We start from the raw sequence: 27,313 nt of genomic DNA on the forward strand, positions 1-27,313 counted from the left end.
CAAAAAATACACACACACAAAAACACAAAAACAAACAAACAAAACACAAAAAAGAAAATGTGTAGAAAACTTAGGGCTGAAGGAGAATACAAATATGTTGGATCTAGGAAAAAGATCCAAAAGACGCAGTTTAGGCTGGGGAGGGACAGGGGCCAGAGTTATAGAATGAGAGTGAAGTAATTCAGCTAGACTAGCCCCCAGTGTATCACCCATCAGAGGAGCAGAAGACCAATGGAATTCAGGAGAATGTGCAATTCTGGGGGCCCCACTCCCTAAAATATCTCTGCACTTGCTTGCTTATGTTTCACAATTTTCAGCAGGAAACATTTTCCATGACATGAGATAAAGAATGTAAAATCAAAGTGTGGAATTGATTGTCCTGTTAGTTAAATGGTTTATGAAACTATTTTAGACCACTGTTATCTCTTTCACCTGGATTACAGTAACAACCTCCTAGTTGGTTCCCTAACTGGCCTGAATGATTTTATTGGAGAATGATATTTATTCATGTTTTTCCTAATGAACCCTTTAACTTTCCTCCAGTTGCCCTTAAGATTGAGTTCAAGCCCTTGGCACAGCTGACAGCACTCAGTGAGATACGGCCCTGGTCTCCTAATCCAATTCCATCTTTTTCCTCTGCCCCCTCTTCCACCAATTTCTTTCAGTTCTTTGAACAGGAAACCCTTTGTTTTTACTCCTTTACATCAGTTGCTCCCTTAAAAACTCTTCCTCATTCCCTACCCTGCCCTATTTTAGGTTTCAGCTTAGAGTAATTTTCTCCAGGAGGTTTCCTGCTGGCCTCCCCAGGGGGAGTTAGAGGTGGCCAAGACATCATAGCCCTTTTAGCACTGTATTGCAAAAGCCATTTGAGTTGTCTACGTCTTCTGCTAGGTTGGGTGTTTCTTGGTCTTTCTTGTTTACCATTGTATCCCCACAGCTAGCATAGTTCTAGCTTGGATTAGGTGCTCAATAAAAACCTGATGAATGGTCAGACAGATGAATGAGAGAAGGTTTTCCTTTTCTGACAAGAGAAGGTGGTGAATGGAATAGTTGGAAAAAAATGTAGTGGCTAAAAATAAAGGAAACAAACTTTTTCTTACCTTTGATCAGCTATATTTTTCTTAAAATAAGGAAAAAACAAAACAAAACACTGAGAAAAGTGTTTGCTGCTTGGTTAGTTTTAAATTTTGCCACCAGTGAAATCTTACTGCTGTGTACCTGTTGCTTCTGTTTTCTTTTCTATTACTACCATGGGCTTTTTTTTTCACAAAGAAATTTGTTATAAAAGAACATTATTTCAAGGTATCACTGTATAGAAGCTGACATAACAAGTATTTGTAAATGGTAACATTCAGTGAATATAATCACTTAATCTCCAGAGTAGATAACATACATAGGTATTGAAACCTAGAGGCCTGGGGTTTGGTCTTGTTTATATCATTATCTATGTAACTAGCACTGGGACATTAAACTTTCTATATTTAATTGCATTTAAGTAAATGCATCATCTTTAAAATGAACTGATGCCTTTTCTGATATCTCATATGTGAAGATATAATGAAATGACTCATATAACAATACTGCAAGCAACTCTGTAAAACATAGGTACCAAGAAGTGTGATGGGAAGGGTAATGGCCCAGAAGCTAGGTTGCCAGTAGCTACTCCCATTTATACTGATAATTATCTACTTTATTGTCCTCTTATCAAACAAAATAAAACATAAGATAAGAAGGTTATGCAGACTGTTGTTTTGAGATTCCTTTTCGCCTTTATCTTTTTAAAAATTATTATTATACCTTAAGTTTTGGGATACATGTGCAGAACTTGCAGGTTTCTTAGATAGGTATACATATGCCATGGTGATTTGCTGCACCCATCAACCCACCACCTACATTAGGTATTTCTCCTAATGCTATCCCTCCCCTAGCCCCTCACCCCATGACAGGCCCTGGTGTGTGATGTTCCCCTCCCTGTGTCCATGTGTTCTCATTGTTCAACTCCCACTTATGAGTGGGAACATGCAGTGTTTGGTTTTCTGTTCTTGTGTTTGCTGAGAATGATGGTTTCTAGCTGCATCCATGTCCCTGCAAAGGACAGGAACTCATCCTTTTTTATGGCTGCATAGTATTCCATGGTGTATATGTTCCACATTTTCTTTATGCAGTGTATCATTGATAAGCATTTGGTTTGGTTCCAAGTCTTTGCTATCATGAACACTGCTGCAATAAACATACATGTGCATGTGTCTTTATAGTGGAATGATTTATAATCCTTTGGGTATGTACCCATAATGGGATTGCTGGATCAAATGGTATTTTTGGTTCTAGATCCTTGAGGAATTGCCACACTGTCTTCCACAATGGTTGAACTAATTTACACTCCTATCAACAGTGTAAAAGTGTTCCTATTTCTCCACATCCTCTCCAGCATCTGTTGTTTCCTGACTTTTTAATGATTGCCATTCTAACTGGCATGAGATGGTATCTCATTATGGTTTTGATTTGCATTTCTCTAATGACCAGTGATGAGAGCCTTTATCATTCTAGGAAATGAAATGAGTACTATATTCTGTACATAATCCTATTAAATTTCTTAGAGAATGTATTGCTGTTTAATCCATCCTTGCATTTCATGGGTTGCTGTAGTTCAGTGGCTGTTGTAGGGAATTTGTCTTCCTTCTTTTTCTATCCCAGTTATTTTGTGATTTTTTCCAGATGTGTATGTTCTCCATTGATATATCTACACGTTGTCTTAGAACATTTAAAATCTACCCAGGAACCTATACTAGCTAAAAGCTCTTTCAATGTCCCTTCACAGCTATACAAGATGTTTTTAGTAATTGTGTTCTGTGGAGCTCAGCAGCTGTTATGTTACCTGAAGTATTTTTTCTTCTTTCTTGGCTTTTAAGTTGATGTTTGGAAGTCTGTTCCCAAGTGTTCAGCCTGAAGGAGAGACAGTTTTCTGTTCCCCCTGCTAATGCTAAACACACAGATAAACAAAACAAAACAAAATTCCAATTAAACAGTCTGAGAGATTCTAGTTGAATGGTGTATATTAGCATCTTTCAAAGCTAGACCACCTGCCGCTAGACAATTTGTGGCTTTCTAAAGTAATACAAGGAATAGATGTCTGGCAAAACAAAAAAGAATTTAGAAAGTAGAGATGAAACATGATTCCTTTTCAGGGAGGAAAATCACTTCATTCAAGTACCAGCTTAGTTTCATTGCTGCATTTGAACCTCCAAGGAGAAAAATGTGGAGCAGTTGATCCACAGTTGTACCTCCCATTGTTGGTTTATTAAATGGGCTTTTTTGGGCGTATGTGCAATTTCATTCAGACCGTTAATCACTACTTGGAGTATTCTTAGCTTTCTACAAATTGACAAACATAGCGGTAGGGAAATCTATGTGGAAATTCTGTTTTTCAAAGGTTTGGCAGTTTCTCTTCAATGAGTCCTCATGGTATCTCAGGTTTCACTAATTTGTGTTTAACTAGATTGGAAAAATTCGGGCAGTAAGCGACAAGAACGTTCTGCCCGTAAGTTGGAGAAAACCGTCACCCAGGCACTCAACAAAACCTCTTCCAAATACATGATATAATACATTCACTCCAGAACAGGGTATGAGCCCTAAAGGATGATTCAGACATAGAAACAAAAGTTGCTGTTAGAAGATAAAAAGAATTATCAGTGGATGTGTTTTTGCTTGCTGCTTTGACATTGCTGTGGCAGGCAAGAGCAAAGGAAGAAACGATGCGCTGAGCTGATGAAAACAAATTCCAGAAGCATTTATGACCAAGTTGTGGTTAGAGGAACAGAATGAAACATAATTTTTCAAAGTTTCCAGAAGGGCTTGTGCATGCTGAAACATAACCAGGAACAATATAACATGCTACAGGAGGAATCAGTGATAAAAGCAACATTCCCCACATAGACCTTGTTATTTACGAAGAGCTATAAGAATGAAGGGCTTTGAAGCCTTTAAGATGAACAATGTTGTTACAGGAAAGGGGTCCTGATTCAGAACCCCAGAGAGGGTTCTTGGATGTTGCGTAAGAAAGAATTCAGGGAGATCCCACAGAGTAAAGTGAAAGCAAATTTATTAAGAAAGTAGAGGAATAAAAGAATGGCTACTCCATAGACAGAACAGCCCTGAGGGCTGCTGGTTGCCCATTTTTATGGTTATTTCTGGATGATATGATTAACAAGGGGTGGATTATTCATGCCTCCCCTTTTTAGACCAGATGGGATAACTTCCTGTCATTGCCATGGCATTTATAAACTGTCATGGTACTGGTGGGAGTGTAGCAGTGAGGACAACCAGAGATCACTCTGTTTGCCATCTTGGTTTTGGTGGGTTTTGGCTGGCTTCTTTACTGCAAACTGTTTTATCAGCAACATCTTTATGACCTGTATCTTGTGCTGATTTCCTATCTCATCCTATGACCTAGAGTGCCTTAACCTTCTGGGAACACAGCCCAGTAGGTCTCAGCCTTATTTTACACAGCTCCTATTCCAGATGGGGTGGCTCTGGTTCACATGCCTCTGACAATGTCATATATGGAGTCAGTACAGCTTCAGGATTAAGAAGCTAGACTCCAGAGTCAGACAGACATGGCTGATATCAAATCTTGCTTCCACTGACCTTGCCCAACTCACTTGACAATTTTGCGCCACAATTTTCTTGTTAGTAAAATGGAATAATGATTTGCCCTTTATCATAGCGTCGATTTGAGGAATTAGGAAATGCTTGTAAGACGTTGGTAAGTATTCATTAGTGTGTGTCAACAAATGATGTCTATTAGTGCTATTGTTATTAACAAGATATTCTGGCTGTGGACTCCATGTAGTTCCAGAACATTTGGTCACAGACTGAACATATCCAAAACTATAGTCTGTTAAAGCCTAGAACTGGGTTAGAGATTGCATTTTCCAAAGAATTTAAACATTGCAGGTTGTACTTTCCAAAGATGACTGCTACAATAGTTCCTATCCCACATGCTATGTGATAATGTGACCTTGCCACTCCTCCCATGAAGAGGTGGGGTTTATGTTTTCTCCCCTTTGAAACTGGGTAGGCTTGTGACTGCTTCAACCAATAGAGTATGGTAGGAGTGACACTATGCGACTTCAGAGACCAGGTCCAAAAATGCTTTAACTTGTTGTACTGAAATACTCCTTCTGGGAGTCCTATCCAATTCCTCTGGGGCTGCCATGCTATGAAGAAACCAACCCACACAGAGAAGCCACAGATGGGTGCTCTGCTTAGCAGTCTTAAACTTTGAGCCTTTCCTTCTCAAACACCAGTTATGAGTAAGTCTTCAGATAATTCCAGCTCCAGAAATTGATGATTAGTCTTCTCATCTGAGACCCCAGACCTCATGGCAGAGAGAAGCCAGCCCTAATGTCTCCTTTCCAATTCCCCATCAATCCTTGAACATAATAAAATGCTTCTTTGAAGCCACTAAACTTTCAGGTAATTTGTTATATAGCAAAGATAACCGGGATAGAAATTCTCCCTGGTCTGGCCAGTTCTCCCATCTATGGATTTTCCAACTTTTCTCAATCAAGTAATTAGCATTTACCATGGCCTTTTAATGCAAGTCACTGTGCTAGAACAGGGATAAGCCAACATAGTTAAACAGAAATATACACAAGGATAAAGAATACTTAGGAATCCTATAGTAAGGACTGTGTAGCATCGAGTAATGCAGGCATGACCATGGTGTAAATTTAAAAGAGGCTGAGACAATCTGGGAAGGCTTAATGGTAAAGAGGCTTGCATAGGGCCTTGGATAGGTGGTACTTGGATAAATAGAAAAGGGAGAAAATGAATTCCTGAAAAAGTATGAGCAAATGTTTTGGAAAAAAAGAATTTGGGCATTGCATCTTATAATTAATCTGTTAAAGTCATATTTGGCTTGCAAAATAGTATTTACAAGAAAGAATGCTTTTAGATATGTTTCTAATTCTAAGAGAATTTACTTAGTACTTTATAGAGGTTGAGTTATGTCAGTGGTATCTTAAATTGTACTAATTTCCACAGGATTGATCAGCAAACTTTGCCTCCTATGTAAACATAATTTACAACTTTATTAGAAAACACAGAATTTTCTTTTTGTTTTTCTTTTTTTTTTCTTTTTAAATGGAGTCTCACGCTGTCGCCCAGGCTGGAGTGCAGTGGTGCGATCTCAGCTCACTGCAAGTTCCTCCTCCTGGGTTCACACCATTTTCCTGCCTCAGCCTCCCGAGCAGCTGGGACCACACTTTTTTTGTATTATTATACTTTAAGTTCTGGTGTATATGTGCAGAACGTGCAGATTTGTTACATAGGTATACACGTGCTATGGTGATTTGCTGCACCCATCAACCCATCATCTACATTAGGTATTTCTCCTAATGCTATCCCTCCCCTAACCCCCAAGTCCCTGACAAGCCCCAGTGTGTGATGTTACCCTCCCTGTGTCCATGTGTTCTCATTGTTCAATTCCCACTTATGAGTGAGAACCTGTGGTGTTTGGTTTTCTGTTCCTGTGTTAGTTTGCTGAGAATGATGGTTTCCAGTTTCATCCATGTCCCTGCAAAGGACATGAACTCGTCCTTTTTTATGGCTGCATAGTATTCCATGGTGTATATGTGCCATGTTTTCTTTTTTTTTTTTTTTTTTTGAGACGGAGTATTGCTCTGTCGCCCAGGCTGGAGTGCAGTGGCTGGATCTCAGCTCACTGCAAGCTCCGCCTCCCGGGTTTACGCCATTCTCCTGCCTCAGCCTCCCGAGTAGCTGGGACTACAGGTGCCCGCCACCTTGCCCGGCTAGTTTTTTGTATTTTTTAGTAGAGACGGGGTTTCACGTGCCATGTTTTCTTTATGCAGTCTATCATTGATGGGCATTTGAGTTGGTTCCATGTCTTTGCTATTGTGAACAGTGCTGCAGTAAAAATATGTGTGCATGTGTCTTTATAGTAGAATGATTTATAATCCTTTGGGTATGTACCCCATAATGGGATTGCTGTGTCAAATGGTAATTCTGGTTCTAGATCCTTGAGGAATTGCCACACTGTCTTCCACAATGGTTGAACTAATTTACACTCCCACCAACAGTGTAAAAGCGTTTCTATTTCTCCACATCCTCTCCAGCATCTGCTGTTTCCTGACATTTTAATGATCACCATTCTAACTGGCATGAGATGGTATCTCATTACGGTTTTGATTTGCATTTCTCAAATGACCGTGATGATGAGGTTTTTTTTCACATGTTTGTCGGCTGCATAAATATCTTCTTTTGAAAAGTGTCTGCTCATATCCTTTGCCCACTTTTTGATGGTGTTGTTATTTTCTTGTAAATTTATTTAAGTTCTTTGTAGATTCTGGATATTAGCCCTTTGTCAGATGGATAGACTGCAAAAATTTTCTCCTATTCTGTGGGTTACCTGTTCACTCTGATGATAGTTTATTTTGTTGTGCAGAAGCTCTTTAGTTTAATTAGATCCCATTTATCAATTATGGCTTTTGTTGCCATTGATTTTGGTGTTTTAGTCTTGAAGTCTTTGCCCATGCCTATGTCCTGAATGGTATTGCTTATGTTTTCTTCTAGGGCTTTTATGGTTTTAGGTCTTAGGTTTATGTCTTTAATCCATCTTGAGTTAAATTTTTGTATAAGGTGTGAGAAAGGGGTTCAGTTTCAGTTTTCTTCATACGGCTAGCCAGTTTTCCCAACACCATTTATGAAATAGGGAATCCTTTCCCCATTGCTTGTTTTTGTCAGGTTTTTCAAAGATCAGATGGTTGTAGATGTGTGGTGTTATTTCTGAGGCCTCTGTTCTAGAACACACAGAATTTTCAACTAATTCCAACAAATATAATGTCTTATAATAGACATTCATCATCTCAAAGTTACACATCAGTAGTCTTTAGAACTGTTAAATCACAAAATTCATGAGAAAACTCTTTGCCCCTTTTAGGAAATATATTTAGATAAATATCCAAATTTTAATGACAAGATGTAGCATAGATATAGCTATAACTTACATTTTATAAGTAACATATAAATATTCACAAAACACCTTCCTTTTAAAAAAACAAAAACAAAAAGTAATGGCTAAACCAAGCTTTTGAGTTCTGAAGGTCCCGTGACAACTTTTCAGTAAATACCATAGAAATGTGTTGACTTGCTTTTTTTTTTTTTTTTTAAGGTGGAGTTTTGCTCTTGTCACCCAGGCTGCAGTGCAATGGCACAATCTTGGCTCACTGCAATCTCTGCTTCCTGGGGTCAAGTGATTCTCCTGCCTCAGTCTCCCGAGTAGCTGTGACTATGGGTGTATACCACTACGCCTGGATAATTTTTTTGTATTTTTGGTAGAGACGGGGTTTCACCATTTTGGCCAGCCTGGTCTTGAACTCCTGACCTGTGGTGATCCGCCCACCTCAGCCTCCCAAAGTGGTAGGATTACAGTTGTGTGCCACCACGCCTGGCCTGGGCTTGCCTTTTAACTATAATTTAAAATTTTCTGCAATCTGTTTGAACATAATTAGTGGCTGGAGTGCATTACTTCTTAAATAGTGAATTCTGCTGAATAGCTCAATTTCCTGCTTTTGCTTACAATGGGGCATCCTATCTCCCTTTAAGTCCTCCCTTTTGACTTTAGTCCTTCTCTTTGGATAGCATGGAATAAGTACTCTCTCTCCTGTGTGACAAGCATTCAATTGCTTGAGGGCAGCACCTATACCACCTCTGTGCCTCCTCTTTTGGTTAACAATTCCATGTCTTCTCATATGACCATCTTTCCAGACCTTCTTTATCTTGATTGCTATCTTTTAAATTGTTTCCAGAATGTCATTCTTAAAATGTTGCCTAGAACAAATGAATGCTCTAGCTGTTGATAATTGCCTTGATCATCAGATAGTAAATATTTAGCTTGATCTAAGTCTAACCATTGGGAAGTGATTCCTTTTTATGTTTTTTTTTTTTTTAATTTTGGAAAAAGTGTTTTATGACAATTGATTTGGTGACATGAAAATGTGCATCAGCTTGGATTCTGTGAGAATATCCCAAAATATATTGGAAATCCATAATCTCTGTATCCAAAGGAATCTTTGAAACTTTGGCATCATCCTAGATATTAGGTAGATTTTCGTGGTAGGATTTTTGGCTGAAATGAGTCACTTATCTCCTCCTTAATCTAGAACTTTCTTTTTCAAGTAATCTAGAGTCTCTATTATGTGTGTGTGATATATGTTATACCTGGATCTGCCAATAGACAGACAGGCCAAGATAGGCCTGCAGTATTATCTTTGGTTATTCTGATGCCATAGCCACTAGCCCCATATGGCCATTTAAGTTTGAAGTTAAAAAAAATTAAATAAGATTCAAGTAAAAATTTAGTTCCTCCATTGCACCAGCCACATTTAAGTGCTCAGCAGTCACATGTGGCTAGTGACTATTATATTGGTCAGGACAGATATAGATCATTTCCTTCATTGCTGAAAATCCCATTCCTGCCACCTAGATAAAAATGTAGAAAATGTGAAAATTTCTGAATATTTAAAATGGAAAATAATATGATAAAAATGGATATTGGCATAGGCATAGGCATTAAAAGCATTAACTATTTTATTATTTTGTGTAATGCCTAGTTCAATGTTTTACAAGGAAAGCCTATTGAATAAGAATTTAGGCTTTGTAGACAGGCTACCTGAGTTCAGGTTCTACCTTCACCATTTTCGGTGTGATCTTAACCTAGGCTTTGTTTCCTTAACTGTAAAATAGTTTTAGTGAATTTCTTAAGATGATCATTAAACTCAAATGAAATAATGCTTGTAAAAGTATTTAGCACAATGTCTGACACATGTAAGTTGTTAATATAAACATGAAGCATCATTGCAATTATTTAGAGAAATGTAATTATTAGCTCCAAAGTACTAATTGCAGAATGTGTGCATAAACTCCAACACAATATAACACTTTATTAAATAAATTAGACTTGTTAAAAAGCAAGCAGAAAGCACCTTTATTCTTTTCCATTCCTATCACTTTAAACCCATTCTGCTGAATTCTTCTTCCCTTCCATTAGGTGAAATTTCGGGCAGACTCCAGAGCTTTTCATGTATAGTCAGTCTCATTTCCAAGTAATAAAACAAGGGTATGTGTGGCTTGGATAAATAGCAAAGGAATAAGAAAGAATCCTTGTAAAATATACAAGCTTTAAAATATAGTTCAATATGCATGCTGTCAAATCTCATCTCATTCATCCGATCGCAGTTCTGGCTAAAACTCTGCAATGGAAAGGTGGGCTTGGTGGCCTCTTTCATTCTTCTTCCTAGTTTTTGTGCTCCTTCCCCATTCCCTGGGATCGGAGAGGGAAAAGATAGATGGGAAAAATTCAGACATTGAAAGGTTTTCTCTAGCTCTCTTGGCTCTCTACCTCTGCCAAGGGAGATATGCCAAAACTGGTTCATGGTGAGATTTTATGAGTTATTAGAAGAGCCCACAGCTGTGGGTTTTCTCGCTGCAGGTCCCTGACACAGGTGATGCCTCCTACAATTGGCCATTCACAGTTTCTTTCTCAGCCTCTCACTTCCAGTGGCCCATGCTCCTCAGATTTTTTTTTTTTTTTTTTTAAATTTTAGATAGAGTCTCACTCTGTCACCCAGGTTGGAGTGCAGTGGCAAGATCTTGGCTCACTGCAGTCTCTGCCTCCTGGGTTCAAGCAATTCTCCTGCCTCAGCCTCCCAGGTAGCTGGGATTATAGAAATGCACCACCATGCCTGGCTAATTTTTGTGTTTTGGGTAGAAATGGGGTTTCACCATGTTGGTCAGGCTGCTCTCAAACTCCTGACTTCAAGTGATCCTCCCCCTTTGGCCTCCCAAAGTGATGAGATTGCAGGTGTGAGCCACTGCACCCAGCCTGCTCCTCAGATTCTCTCTTGGTGTCACTTCATCCTTCAAGGTGGGCCTCTTATTCAGGGTCCCTACCAATATGATTAAAGGTCAGCTCCCTTCTATGGAATCCATACTTGGTTCTCAGAATGCAATTTTTTCCCCACCCATTGGTGAGAGTACAATTAACTTCCATTGTAGCCCTCCTTTTCTCACTCAGTTCTCAAGGGTGTTGAATCAGGCTCTCATATTTACATTGTTCAGGTTTAGTCAGATACCGCAGCCTGTGCCACCTAACTTCCAGTAGACACAAGTGTAGTGCTCCGGGTGGGTTTCTGAAGCCTTCCTCATTTGGTTTGGTTGGTAGGGGAGCAGAAGCACTTCCTTCTCCTACACTATTGTGTGTGGAGGGAATGCATAAACCACTGACAAGTCTCCAAGAACATCTTCACCACTCATGTTCTTAGGGGTGATGAACCAAAACTCCATCTTTGTGTGTGTCAGGGGCCCATATATCAAGATGTACAGGGTCTTAGTACAGGTTTGGGCATAATTATACTCAGTGTTTGGGCCTCTGCTAAAATTCTAAGACAATAAGAATACCAGTTTAATGGTCTATTACAGTTGTTTTCATGAAGCTTGTAAGATTGGTATGTAAGTGGACAAAGTGGGAAATAGTTTTCAGGGTTCCAGGGATCATCACTTTGTGCTCAGAGTACAACTGTCTACTAGTGATTTGGTGCATTTAGACAAGGAACAGGAGCAAAGGGCCTATTTCAAGAGGGCCACAGACACTGCCTTGTGATAAGTGAATGGCTAGAGGGTTTCTTGGTAAACTGAAGTCCTTTTCACATTTTTAGCTTTTTCTGTGGCAACCTCTCTTTTACAGAAGCTACTCATGAACTCTGGCTTTTCATTTTCAGGGTTGGGCTGGACATTCATTTTTTTTTTTTTTTCTGAAACAGAGTCTCGCTCCGTCACCCAGGCTGGAGTGCAGTGGTGTGATCTCCGCTCACTGCAAACTCTGTCTCCCGGGTTCTAGCGATTCTCCTGCCTCAGCCACCAGAGTAGTTGGGACTACAGTTGCATGCTACCACGCCTAGGTAATTCTTGTAATTTTAATAGAGACAGAGTTTTGCCATGTTGGCCAGGTTCGTCTCGAACTCCTGACCTCAAGTGATCCACCTGCCTTGGTCTCCCAGACTACTACGATTATAGGTGTGACCTACCGTGCCCGGCCTTGGACATTCATTTCTGATTCACTGATCACACTGTGTATTAAAAGAAATGTTGGTCCAGTGACAAAGAAAAATGACCTATTCTATTCCTCGCCATCACATAGCTGTTTGGAGTAAAGTGTTCCAAAGTAATGCTTTACTCTTCACTGTCTGTGAGAGTGATGCCAGACCCCACTGTCCTTGATTAACCGTTTCTCATTTCTTAGAGATACAGAGTTAGGTGACCTTTCAAATTAATGACATTCTGTTCACACATAAAATTACCACCCAGTTCTTGATCTGCTTTCTTAATGCCCTTCTGACTAGCTAGAAACACTTAGAATTGGGCATTAAGATTGAAGAATTTAATTATAATGATTTGAAAAACATGTAAAGAGAGATGGTAATTCTTTTTCTAGGTAGGAAGCCTGTTGGAAATGATGATGGTAAGCATACTGGTGATGAGAAAACAAGCCCAGAACATCCCTAGAAGCATATGGGAACATTTGGTATCTCCCGCAACCCTCTGCTTCAAATGAACAACTAGCTTTTCTTGGACCTATGGATAAGACTGTTTTTAGGAATGAACTGGGGACCAGCTATCTGAATAAGTGATTTAATGATGTTACCCTGTTGTTGTATATTCCCCGTCTGTTGACTCATGCCAAAGACGCCACTAATACAGCTTTATTCTTTTGGTTCTTATTAAATATAAAGTTCTCAGGATCTCAATTTCCTTACCTTTTAGCTTGATCATTTTAGAATAGATAATCTATAAAAGTGGCTTTAGTTCTGAAGTGTACATTTTTTTTAAAGCATTCCTGGAATTATTTCAGGCTGTAATCAGTTAAAATGATCATTTAGTATATGTTTGTTATTGAATGAATGCATTTACATCTTACTGCAAATAAATTCTAGGTTCATACTTAAAATCAGGCTTTACTATAGAGAAAGAGTCTATAAAAGATCTGATTCTTCTCCAGGAATCCAATAAATATATCTTGACAGATTATTTTGGATAAGACACCATTTCAGTACTAGGTTGCTTAGTAGTAATACAAGTTGCAGGTGGTGTCTGCAATTTGGAGACTAAGAACAAAAAAGACAAGCTTAGGCCAGCGCAGTAGTTCACGCCTGCAATCCCAGCACTTTGGGAGGCTGAAGTGAGTGGATCACTTGAGGTCAGGAGTTCTAGACTACCCTGGCCAACATGGTGAAACCCCGTCTCTACTAAAAATACAAAAATTAGCTGTACATGGTTGTGCATACCTGTAATCTCAGCTCCTGGGGATGCTGAGGCAGGAGAATTGCTGGAACTCGGGAGGCGGAGGTTGCAGTGATTCGAGATCATGCCACTGTATTCCAGCCTAGGTGACACAGTGAGACGCCATTGCAAAAAAAAAAAAAAAAAAAAAAAAAGACAAGCTTTACCCACTTCATAGTTTTTCTCGAACTCCTGACCTCAGGTGATTCACCTGCCTTGGCCTCCCAGAGTGCTGGGATTACAGGCATGAGCCACCGCGCCCGGCCAAATAAATATGTGTGTTAATTAGCCTTGATATATATTAGCCTTATTTCTCTTTGATTGTATTTAATACTTAAATCATCTATATTTGGTTGCATAATGTAGCCTGAATTAAAGGAAAGAGGAAATATGAAAAAAATAGCATCTATTTAGGGTTTAATATAGTGCTAATCACCTCATATAGACATGTTCATTTAATTGTCATAGTAACTCTATCAAATAGATACTATTATTACACCTTTTATAGATAACAAAACAGAGGCTCAAAGAAGTAATGTAACCTGCCCAAAGTTACATACCTAGAGCCAGTATTATGGGATTAGATGGTCTAACTCTAGAACCAATAGCTTAACTGTTACTCTAGAGGAAAAATCATTCATTGGATGTGTATCATATGAGCTGCATATGTTACCTAACTCACACAGAGAGTCATTTCTCTTCAAGAAACTGCAGGTGATATTCACAGTTTCAAGAATAGTTTAGATAAATTTTGAATGACAGAGTTCCATTTGGCTTCTGAGCAAGGTAATCTTTTAATTTTGGAAGGCCTTTTCGGAAAGCAGTTCCCAGAGATGATCCTGCAGTGGCCCTGGTAAGATTAACCTGTGTTCAGGTCTTGGTTCTGTTACTCAAATGTATACAAATTTGGGCAGCATTCTATTTTATTCCTTTATCTATAAAATGGGACCAATGCAAGGAGGTGTGGTGATTAACAGAGTTAATATGTATACTCAGTGGCCTATAAAAGCCTGGTGCAAATAAGTAGTTTCAATAGTAGTATAGAGATAATCAAGAGACACCACTGTCATATTTTCACTTCTTAGTACAATGACACATGTAGTTTGTAATATATGGACTACCTTAGACAGGATTATCAGATCCTTGACCAAATAAGATGCTTGATAAAAGTTTAAAAATGAATTAAAAGATTGATCAAAGACCATGGACAGTCTGTTTCTAGAGAAGACTAAGATCTAATCCTTCTCCAGCAATCCAATAAATATATCTTGACAGATTATTTTTCGTAAGACACCATTTCAGTACTAGGTTGCTTAGTAGTAATGCAGAGATGGCCTCTGCATCTTTGCAGAACTAGCTCAGAAAATGTCTTTCCAGAGCTGAGATTTCAAGGTTTCCATCTCAAAAGCCTACTTCATTCTGGATTGTGCTCAGCCATCATTCTTTCCAGTTCACCCTCAGCTCCAAAAGCTCACAGCAGCATTATTTCACAGTGGGCTTTCCATTGTGTGCCGACTGCACTTGATCCTGGAGAAGAGCACTGTCCAGGACTTTTCCTAGTGTCCTAGCAATATGGGTCATCAAAACCAGGTCTGATTTTCCAAAGTCAGTATTTAGGAATACTTTCTGCTCTTGTTCACTTCAAAAATCCACCAGGTAACTCTAATGGTTGAAATTATTCTGTTTTCCTAGTAAGGAACCCTTTTTGAGATTGGATATTTTGCAGAGGGTGTCTATGATTGTGAATAGTTATGAGACTATTGACATGAATCAGTGATACATTCCCACAACCCTCCACTCCTTTATGGTTGAATTTCAGTGGGTGCCTGGGAGGCTCTTCTGCCTTAAGAGATCCTGTGTCAGAGCCCTAGGATTTCTCATCAGTCAAAACACCTTCAAAGTTTGAACTAAATTCAAAAAAATTAAATGCTGCTTACTGGAACTATAATTGATTATCATGTGTCTTCTCTGCAGTGATTCTTGACAGCTTTGAAGGACTTTATGTCATTACCTTCTGAGGCTTTGCAAACCAAATATATCATTTGTACAGAGCAATGCCAGGGTTTGGTAGCCTTAAACATTCAGAAGCAACTAACTGATACTAGACTCTTGACTTCTAGTACATAATGGATCATTATGCAATCTACAATGAAGCCCAGAGTGCAAAATATACATTTGAGCTTTTAAGATGAAAATTAGGCACACAGGTTTTCTAGAGAGAAAAGTATTTAGGATCTACTTATTGGCATCTCAGAGATGAATCCATCTGTTTGCTGAGTGCATTGATCTCCACTGTGGTGCCTTGGCATTTGCTTCACATGTTTCTTCTGATGTGCAAACCAAGCAGTAATAGCACAATATTGATCTCCATCTTTTTTATACACCTAGGAGTGAACTCTTCCATTCATTTACCATTTTTGCAAGCCTGCAATTACAATGCTTTGACATTTGGTAAAGTAAACGCTGCAGCAGAAATTATATGTTAATGGTTTCCCATGATTTAAATAGTTAATATTCTATGTTTTCTATGCTTGAATGAGATTATATGAGAATATTCTATTTCTTTTAAAAATCTTCGTGTAATAGTGAAAATTTCTTTTTGTTATTGGCTAAGTCAGTTAATGTCTCATATATTTGACAAAGCCTAATTCTAAGAGTGGTTTGACACCTCTCCTTTATTTCCAACAGAGGCAATATTACATAGTAATTAAGAATGTGAACTCCATATTGGAGTTTGAATATTGGCTTTACCACTTAATAATGATGTGACCTCATTAACAAAATGGGAAAAATGATAATACTGACTTCCCGGAGTTCATTTGCTCTATAAACACTTGTTGAATGCCTTCTATGTGCCTGTGTCAGAAAATTTGCTAACCACCCAGAATACAAAAGTGAACAACACCACGTAGTCACTGCCTTTCTGGGATTTGCAGTCTTACATGGGAATGTTGTCTCCTGATTACCAGTTCACTTGGCTTTATTCTAAATTTAGTACTGAATTTACATTTGTTGAATTATTTAGTCTCTGATAATCGATAACAAATTCGAATAAATGAATATGAATATACTAATTTATTTATACAATGGGTTGGGAAATTTATAATGTATACATATTAAATTTTAAAGGACACAAAATTCAAAGCATTATGTGGGCCATTAAATAAAAACAAACCAGTAAGCAAACAAAGGACAGAAAAAGAAATGAATGTCATAGGCAGGAGAGTAGATAAAATGTAAGAGAGACTTGTATGGGGTATTATGAGTGAGATGAATTTTCAATTTAATGTACAGAAAAATTATGAAGAAAGCATTCAAAAGAGTTGAGGTTTACATGATCATGGCAAAATGAAAAGCAAATATTCTTCTGACCTTAAGAGGGTGAAATTAAAAGAAAACTTCAGTAGTCAAGAACAGAGAGAGTCTAAAAGTAAATCTTTTTATTTTAAGCAACGCATTTGAAAACAAAGGAATGGAAATATGTGTTTGACGAAGGAAAAAATTATAATAAAGTAAGCATTACACAAAATCAGTTGCTTCATAAATTTGAAGTTAAAGAATATTAATCATTTAAAAAAAATTTATACAGGTCTTTATGCCATCAAAACTCTTCCCCTTTCTCCCAGTCTGGTCTCTACCAAATAAGCTGAATGATATAAAGATGGTCCCCTGAGTTCTTCAGACTTTGTACCATTTTATTATCTATATATAAAATTATTTTAAAAAATAATTTAAAAAATCAAATAATAGGCCTCAAAGAAACTTACTTTAAAAATAATTCTGGGCGAGCGACACAGAAGACCGGTGATTTCTGCATTTTCAACTGAGGTACTGGGTTCATCTCACTGGGGAGTGCTGGACGATCGGTGCTGGTCAGCTGCTGCAGCCCGACCAGCCAGAGCTGAAGCAGGGCGAGGCATCGCCTCACCTGGGAAGCGCAAGGGGGAAGGGAATCCCTTTTCCTAGCCAGGGGAACTGAGACACACAACACCTGGAAAATCGGGTAACTCCCACCCCAATACTGCGCTTTAAGCAAACAGGCACACCAGGAGATCATATCCCACACCTGGCCGGGAGGGTCCCACACCCACCGAGCCTCCCTCATTGCTAGCACAGCAGTCTGTGATCTACCGGCAAGGCAGCAGCGAGGCTGGGGGAGGGGCGCCCGCCATTGCTGAGGCTTAAGTAGGTAAACAAAGCTGCTGGGAAGCTCGAACTGGGTGGAGCTCATAGCAGCTCAAGGAAACCTGCCTGTCTCTGTAGACTCCACCTCTGGGGACAGGGCAATAACAAACACAGCCGAAACCTCTGCAGACGCAAACAACTCTGTCTGACAGCTTTGAAGAGAGCAGTGGATCTCCCAACACGGAGGTTGAGATCTGAGAAGGGACAGTCTCCCTGCTCAAGTGGGTCCCTGACCCCTGAGTAGCCTAACTGGGAGACATCCCCCACTAGGGGCAGTCTGACACCCCACACCTCACAGGGTGGAGTACACCCCTGAGAGGAAGCTTCCAAAGCAAGAATCAGACAGGTACACTCGCTGTTCAGAAATATTCTATCTTCTGTAGCCTCTGCTGCTGATACCCAGGCAAACAGGGTCTGGAGTGGACCTCAAGCAATCTCCAACAGACCTACAGCTGAGGGTCCTGACTGTTAGAAGGAAAACTATCAAACAGGAAGGACACCTACACCAAAACCCCATCAGTACGTCACCATCATCAAAGACCAGAGGCAGATAAAACCACAAAGATGGGGAAAAAGCAGGGCAGAAAAGCTGGAAATTCAAAAAATAAGAGCGCATCTCCCCCGGCAAAGGAGCGCAGCTCATCGCCAACAACGGATCAAAGCTGGACGGAGAATGACTTTGACGAGATGAGAGAAGAAGGCTTCAGTCCATCAAACTTCTCAGAGCTAAAGGAGGAATTACGTACCCAGTGCAAAGAAACTAAAAATCTTGAAAAAAAAGTGGAAGAATTGATGGCTAGAGTAATTAATGCAGAGAAGGTCATAAACGAAATGAAAGAGATGAAAACCATGACACGAGAAATACGTGACAAATGCACAAGCTTCAGTAACCGACTCGATCAACTGGAAGAAAGAGTATCAGCGATTGAGGATCAAATGAATGAAATGAAGCGAGAAGAGAAACCAAAAGAAAAAAGAAGAAAAAGAAATGAACAAAGCCTGCAAGAAGTATGGGATTATGTAAAAAGACCAAATCTACGTCTGATTGGGGTGCCTGAAAGTGAGGGGGAAAATGGAACCAAGTTGGAAAACACTCTTCAGGATATCATCCAGGAGAACTTCCCCAACCTAGTAGGGCAGGCCAACATTCAAATCCAGGAAATACAGAGAACGCCACAAAGATACTCCTCGAGAAGAGCAACTCCAAGACACATAATTGCCAGATTCACCAAAGTTGAAATGAAGGAAAAAATCTTAAGGGCAGCCAGAGAGAAAGGTCGGGTTACCCACAAAGGGAAGCCCATCAGACTAACAGCAGATCTCTCAGCAGAAACTCTCCAAGCCAGAAGAGAGTGGGGGCTAATATTCAACATTCTTAAAGAAAAGAATTCTAAACCCAGAATTTCATATCCAGCCAAACTAAGTTTCATAAGTGAAGGAGAAATAAAATCCTTTACAGATAAGCAAATGCTTAGAGATTTTGTCACCACTAGGCCTGCCTTACAAGAGACCCTGAAGGAAGCACTAAACATGGAAAGGAACAACCGGTACCAGCCATTGCAAAAACATGCGAAAATGTAAAGACCATCGAGGCTAGGAAGAAACTGCATCAACTAACGAGCAAAATAACCAGTTAATATCATAATGGCAGGATCAAGTTCACATATAACAATCTTAACCTTAAATGTAAATGGACTAAATGCTCCAATTAAAAGACACAGACTGGCAAACTGGATAAAGAGTCAAGACCCATCAGTCTGCTGTATTCAGGAGACCCATCTCACAGGCAGAGACATACATAGGCTCAAAATAAAGGGATGGAGGAAGATTTACCAAGCCAATGGAGAACAAAAAAAAAGCGGGGGTTGCAATACTAGTCTCTGATAAAACAGACTTTAAACCATCAAAGATCAAAAGAGACAAAGAAGGCCATTACATAATGGTAAAGGGATCAATTCAACAGGAAGAGCTAACTATCCTAAATATATATGCACCCAATACAGGAGCACCCAGATTCATCAAGCAAGTCCTTAGAGACTTACAAAGAGACTTAGACTCCCATACAATAATAATGGGAGACTTCAACACTCCACTGTCAACATTAGACAGATCAACGAGACAGAAAGTTAACAAGGATATCCAGGAATTGAACTCATCTCTGCAGCAAGCAGACCTAATAGACATCTATAGAACTCTCCACCCCAAATCAACAGAATATACATTCTTCTCAGCACCACATCGTACTTACTCCAAAATCGACCACATAATTGGAAGTAAAGCACTCCTCAGCAAATGTACAAGAACAGAAATTATAACAAACTGTCTCTCAGACCACAGTGCAATCAAACTAGAACTCTGGACTAAGAAACTCAATCAAAACCGCTCAACTACATGGAAACTGAACAACCTGCTCCTGAATGACTACTGGGTACATAACGAAATGAAGGCAGAAATAAAGATGTTCTTTGAAACCAATGAGAACAAAGATACAACATACCAGAATCTCTGGGACACATTTAAAGCAGTGTGTAGAGGGAAATTTATAGCACTAAATGCCCACAAGAGAAAGCAGGAAAGATCTAAAATTGACACTCTAACATCACAATTAAAAGAACTAGAGAAGCAAGAGCAAACACATTCGAAAGCTAGCAGAAGGCAAGAAATAACTAAGATCAGAGCAGAACTGAAGGAGATAGAGACACAAAAAACCCTCCAAAAAATCAATGAATCCAGGAGTTGGTTTTTTGAAAAGATCAACAAAATTGACAGACCGCTAGCAAGACTAATAAAGAAGAAAAGAGAGAAGAATCAAATTGACGCAATAAAAAATGATACAGGGGATATCACCACCGACCCCAGAAATACAAACTACCATCAGAGAATACTATAAACACCTCTACGCAAATAAACTGGAAAATCTAGAAGAAATGGATAATTTCCTGGACACTTACACTCTTCCAAGACTAAACCAGGAAGAAGTTGAATCCCTGAATAGACCAATAGCAGGCTCTGAAATTGAGGCAATAATTAATAGCCTACCAACCAAAAAAAGTCCAGGACCAGATGGATTCACAGCTGAATTCTACCAGAGGTACAAGGAGGAGCTGGTACCATTCCTTCTGAAACTATTCCAATCCATAGAAAAAGAGGGAATCCTCCCTAACTCATTTTATGAGGCCAACATCATCCTGATACCAAAGCCTGGCAGAGACACAACAAAAAAAGAGAATTTTAGACCAATATCCCTGATGAACATCGATGCAAAAATCCTCAATAAAATACTGGCAAACCGGATTCAGCAACACATCAAAAAGCTTATCCACCATGATCAAGTGGGCTTCATCCCTGGGATGCAAGGCTGGTTCAACATTCGCAAATCAATAAACATAATCCAGCATATAAACAGAACCAAAGACAAGAACCACATGATTATCTCAATAGATGCAGAAAAGGCTTTTGACAAAATTCAACAGCCCTTCATGCTAAAAACGCTCAATAAATTCGGTATTGATGGAACGTACCTCAAAATAATAAGAGCTATTTATGACAAACCCACAGCCAATATCATACTGAATGGGCAAAAACTGGAAAAATTCCCTTTGAAAACTGGCACAAGACAGGGATGCCCTCTCTCACCACTCCTATTCAACATAGTGTTGGAAGTTCTGGCTAGGGCAATCAGGCAAGAGAAAGAAATCAAGGGTATTCAGTTAGGAAAAGAAGAAGTCAAATTGTCCCTCTTTGCAGATGACATGATTGTATATTTAGAAAACCCCATTGTCTCAGCCCAAAATCTCCTTAAGCTGATAAGCAACTTCAGCAAAGTCTCAGGATACAAAATTAATGTGCAAAAATCACAAGCATTCTTAAACACCAGTAACAGACAAACAGAGAGCCAAATCAGGAATGAACTTCCATTCACAATTGCTTCAAAGAGAATCAAATACCTAGGAATCCAACTGACAAGGGATGTAAAGGACCTCTTCAAGGAGAACTACAAACCACTGCTCAGTGAAATCAAAGAGGACACAAACAAATGGAAGAACATACCATGCTCATGGATAGGAAGAATCAATATCGTGAAAATGGCCATACTGCCCAAGGTAATTTATAGATTCAATGCCATCCCCATCAAGCTACCAACGAGTTTCTTCACAGAATTGGAAAAACTGCTTTAAAGTTCATATGGAACCAAAAAAGAGCCCGCATCTCCAAGACAATCCTAAGTCAAAAGAACAAAGCTGGAGGCATCACGCTACCTGACTTCAAACTATACTACAAGGCTACAGTAACCAAAACAGCATGGTACTGGTACCAAAACAGAGATATAGACCAATGGAACAGAACAGAGTCCTCAGAAATAATACCACACATCTACAGCCATCTGATCTTTGACAAACCTGAGAGAAACAAGAAATGGGGAAAGGATTCCCTATTTAATAAATGGTGCTGGGAAAATTGGCTAGCCATAAGTAGAAAGCTGAAACTGGATCCTTTCCTTACTCCTTATACGAAAATTAATTCAAGATGGATTAGAGACTTAAATGTTAGACCTAATACCATAAAAATCCTAGAGGAAAACCTAGGTAGTACCATTCAGGACATAGGCATGGGCAAAGACTTCATGTCTAAAACACCAAAAGCAACGGCAACAAAAGCCAAAATTGACAAATGGGATCTCATTAAATTAAAGAGCTTCTGCACAGCAAAAGAAACTACCATCCGAGTGAACAGGCAACCTACAGAATGGGAGAAAATTTTTGCAATCTACTCATCTGACAAAGGGCTAATATCCAGAACCTACAAAGAACTCAAACAAATTTACAAGAAAAAAACAAACAACCCCATCAAAAAGTGGGCAAAGGATATGAACAGACATTTCTCAAAAGAAGACATTCATACAGCCAACAGACACATGAAAAAATGCTCATCATCACTGGCCATCAGAGAAATGCAAATCAAAACCACAATGAGATACCATCTCACACCAGTTAGAATGGCGATCATTAAAAAGTCAGGAAACAACAGGTGCTGGAGAGGATGTGGAGAAACAGGAACACTTTTACACTGTTGGTGGGATTGTAAACTAGTTCAACCATTATGGAAAACAGTATGGCGATTCCTCAAGGATCTAGAACTAGATGTACCATATGACCCAGCCATCCCATTACTGGGTATATACCCAAAGGATTATAAATTATGCTGCTATAAAGACACATGCACACGTATGTTTATTGCAGCACTATTCACAATAGCAAAGACTTGGAATCAACCCAAATGTCCATCAGTGACAGATTGGATTAAGAAAATGTGGCACATATACACCATGGAATACTATGCAGCCATCAAAAAGGATGAGTTTGCATCCTTTGTAGGGACATGGATGCAGCTGGAAACCATCATTCTTAGCAAACTATCACAAGAACAGAAAACCAAACACCACATGTTCTCACTCATAGGTGGGAACTGAACAATGAGATCACTTGGACTCAGGAAGGGGAACATCACACACCGGGGCCTATCATGGGGAGGGGGGAGGGTGAGGGATTGCATTGGGAGTTATACCTGATGTAAATGATGAGTTGATGGGTGCAGCACACCAACATGGCACAAGTATACATATGTAACAAACCTGCACGTTATGCACATGTACCCTACAACTTAAAGTATAATAATAATAAATAAATTAAAAAAAATAATAATTCTGTTAATTGCATTATAAAGTAATTTTAAGTGAATCAAGGAACTTACTATTTAAAAATATTCCAAAGTGAAGTGTATTGACAAGTTAAATTTTAAGTGAATAAATTTATGTTCTATATACCTAAGGGTTAGAGGAGTAAACCACTAAACTCTTTTGAACATTAATTGGAGAATGATGACTGTAAATTGCAAATACTGTATGTTATGTGTATTTGCAGCAATACATGTTGCAAATATGTTTGAAGAGTCTGTCTTTTCTAGAAGCACTCTACCTCTTTTGCTTCTGTGGAACTGTTCTGATTAGAAAGCCAAGCAGTTTCAAACCCTCAGGCGACCTCAGGTTTCCTCCTCCACCACCTTCTCCTCTTGCCTTGCACAGACATGCAGGCCTCACTAATTAGACTGCTTTTGCAGAAAGAAAAGGCCGCGGCCTCCCAGATATCAATTACAAACCCTGGTTAGGACTGTGGCCTCTGCTGAACTCCATTAATTCTCCCAGCTGCTTAAGTATCATCAATCAAAAAAAAAAAAAAAAATCAAATTGTGACACTGAATTGTAAACACTTTTTAGCTGGGAAGATGTGGGGATGGTGATATGATTGTTGGACAGTTGGTGTCATAGGATTATGCGTGCTATAAACATAATTAGATGTACAGAGTCCAAAATTGAGAGAAACAAGCTCAAAAACACTATTTGTTGATACTTTGAAAGTCTGGAGGGATGCTTGGTTATGTGTTGTTTTGGGCATTAAAATAGCTATGAAAGCACAAGTCCAGAGGATCTCAATCAACCTTTACTATTAGGCGAGGAAGATGGTAAGTTTGTGTGCTTCTCTAAAGTAATATATGAAAGGCTATAAAATGAGCCATATCCTGCTGGGTGAGCAGAAAGCTTTTGAAACTCCTTGAGAACCTCTATGAAGAATTTTGTAACTAGCAGAGATTATGTAGAGAAAGCCTCCAGTGAAGATTAATTTCACGATGTTCTTGAATGGATTTTCAAAGTGATTTCATGCTGGTAAATGTACAAGTAAAAATTGTCTGTTTGAGTGCCATTTAAGCTACCTTAAATGAAATTACAAGCAGAAGCAGTGCACAAATTAGACATAAATACATATTTTGCAGCCATATGGCCTTCCTCCAAACTCTGATGAATAAATGAGAATACTTCAAGAAAGTGACATTTTGGGTAGGGGGTATGGAAAAGCTGTAAGAATTTTTTCTGTACTGGAAACAAATGCAGAGAGTCACCACAATAATCTACACATAGTAAAAATGCATACAATACTTTATAGATGGTGTTAGTTTCTCAATTTCAATCATACTTGGGTCTTCAAATTGCAATATTAAATGCAGTGAACCATTTCAGAGAGACTCAATGGATAAGTAATCTTGAACAAACTGGGACATGATAAAAGTACAGGAAGTTTTTACCTTTGGCCCAATATTTAAAAGTATTAGGTATGGAATGAGGAAGGTTTCAGAAAGGAAATTGGGACTCTATTATTTTTGGCAACGGAGTTTGAATAATGTTTTAAAAAGCACCGACTCTTAGCCCTTTGCCCACAGTTCAAGGAGTTTCCCAATATGGTCCAACCTACTTCTCCAATTCTGTCTACCTGTATGAAACTTCTACCCTAAATGTGTCCTACTCTGTAGTGAAAGAAATTGTTTATCATCTGTCGTACATGCCCCATAATTCTCACCTCCATGTATTTGCTTACAGACAGTCCATTGTGTATCCCTTATATGCCCAACCTGCTTTTCAAGACCCAATTCAATGCACTTCCACCATACATTCTTGATACATCATCTCCAGCTATTTCTTGTCGTTTAGCATGTAGCTTCTACCTTGTTTTAATTGTTTGTGAGCACCTCTTACCTACCTGGACCAGTCTTCTTGAGGAGAGGTCTTTCTCTGATTGATATTCCCAGTCTTTATATTCACTATAACAACAATAATTACAAAAAAACAGACTCTTAATAAATATTTACTAAATAAATACTTGAACTACAAATTAAAAGATTTGTTACAAAAAAAGATTTTGGGGAAAATGCAAATGTATCGTTAGTCCTAAATTAAAGTAATTATTTCTTGCTTTGTAACAAATTATGACAAAATTTAGCAGCTTAAAACAACACACATTTATTATCTTGCTGTTTCTGTGGATCAGGAATACTGGCCTGACTTAGCTGGATTCTCTGAGACAGAGTCCCTCACAAGGCTGGAATCAATGTATTGGTGAGAGCTGAGCTCTCATCTGAAGGCTTGAGTGCGAAAGGCTGTTAGACTGAGGGCCTGAATTCATTGCTGTCTATTGGCTAGAGACTGTCTCAGTTTCTTGACACATGGGCTTTTCCAAAATCACAGCTTTTTTCATCAAAGCATACAAGCTGAGAAAGCAATAGAGAGTCTGCTAATAAGACAGAAGTCATTGGCCAGGCACAGTGGCTCACACCTGTAATCCCAGCACTTGGAGAGGCCAAGGCAGGTGGATCATCTGAGGTCAGGAATTCGAGATCAGCATGACCAATATTGTGAAACCCCCATCTCTACTAAAAATATAATAATTAGGCCAGGCGTGGTGGCTCATGCCTGTAATCCCAGCACTTTGGGAGGCCAAGGCGGGTGGATCATGAGGTCAGGAGATCAAAACCATCCTGGCTAACATGGTGAAACCCTGTCTCTACTAAAAAATACAAAAAAAAAATTAGCCGGGCACGATGGCAGGCGCCTGCAGTCCCAGCTCCTCAGGAGGCTGAGACAGGAGAATTGCTTGAACCCAGGAGGCAGAGGTTGCAGTGAGCCTAGATTGCACCACTGCACTCCAGCCTAGGCTACAGAGCAAGACTCTGTCTCAAAATAAATAAATAAATTAAAAGACAGAAGTCACAATCATGTAACCTAATTATGGAAGCAACATCCCACCTTTGTCATATTCTGTTGGCTAGGAGTAAGTCATAGGTCCTACTCATATTCAAGTGGAGAGTATTACACAATGACGTAAATATGAGGAGGTGGAGATCAGTGGGGGCTGCCTTAGAAGTTGCCTACCACTTACTCAAAGGTTTCTTGCATACCTTGCTTTTTAGGAGTTCTTTGTCCTTCCTTACACTATAACTTGCCTTGTGTCAAACTTCTGAGTTTATAAAGCATGTCAATTATTTGAGGCTTAGATCAAGTGCTAGATTCTAGTAAGGTCTTCTTTGATTGTACATGTTGAAGTTAATTTCTCCTTTGATTGTATATCCATAATACTTTGTAACCTTTTTCATGAATTAGATTTTATTTTGAATTCTTCAGGATAAATATGGTCAGTTTGCCTTTACCTGCCATAATTGCTTTCCTTATAGCAGGAGGAAAAGCATACAACATCAAGATTAGCACATTTCTTTCTTTTCTCTTTTTTTTCTTTTCTTTTTTTTTTTTTTTTTTTTGAGACAGAGTCTCACTCTGTCACCCAGGCTGGAGTGCAGTGGCAGGATCTCGACTCACTCCAACCTCCACCTCCTGGGTTTAAGCAATTCTCGTGCCTCAATCTCCTGAGTGGCTGGGATTATAGGCATGCGCCACTATGCCTGGCTAATTTTTTGTATTTTCAGTAGAGATGGGGTTTCACCTTGTTGGCCAGGCTGGTCTCAAACTCCTGACCTCAAATGATCCACCCACCTTAGCCTCCTAAAGTGTTGGGATTACAGGCATGAGTCACCCCTCCTGGTCAGCAAGTTTATTTTCTGAAGTCTATGTCTCTTGACAATGAATAATACTGCAGCTTGAGTGAAAAGATAATAGATAATGGGTGATAAGTTTCAAAGAATCTACTAGAGCTGAACCAATATTGTCAATTATCTTATAACATTTAAGATTAAAAGAAATAACCCACAAGAGACATCTGGCACAGTGCCTGCGCACAATGGTATTTCATTCAAGGGTTGACACAGTTGTCATCTTATTTTTTAGGTTTTTTTTCCCTGCATCTCAACACCCTCTTTTTGTATAAACTGTTTGAACATGCTGCTTGAGGACCGGGCACGGTGGCTCACACTTGTAATCCCAGCCCTTTGGGGG

General features: G+C 39.1%; 1 protein-coding gene and 1 long non-coding RNA gene across 17 annotated transcripts in view; one reads left to right on the forward strand and one right to left on the reverse strand.

The window, feature by feature from the left end:
* The window catches only part of LOC105473335 (KRR1 small subunit processome component homolog), a 443,099-nt gene that overhangs the window by 249,427 nt on the left and 166,359 nt on the right, over positions 1-27,313 (forward strand). The window lies entirely within an intron of this gene.
* The window catches only part of LOC105473336 (uncharacterized), a 126,290-nt gene that overhangs the window by 7,534 nt on the left and 91,443 nt on the right, over positions 1-27,313 (reverse strand). Inside the window, exons 7-9 of one of the 2 annotated variants that reach the window (XR_011609028.1) lie at positions 25,131-25,191; positions 13,362-13,459; positions 2,876-2,980 (exon numbers count right to left, since the gene is read on the reverse strand). This is a non-coding gene — a long non-coding RNA (uncharacterized lncRNA). The remainder of the gene's footprint in view (positions 1-2,875; positions 2,981-13,361; positions 13,460-25,130; positions 25,192-27,313) is intronic. The other variant, XR_011609027.1, reaches the window with a different exon arrangement.

The sequence above is a fragment of the Macaca nemestrina genome, chromosome 10 (genome assembly GCF_043159975.1).
Source record: "Macaca nemestrina isolate mMacNem1 chromosome 10, mMacNem.hap1, whole genome shotgun sequence".
In the NCBI taxonomy this organism is placed as follows: Eukaryota; Metazoa; Chordata; class Mammalia; order Primates; family Cercopithecidae; genus Macaca; species Macaca nemestrina.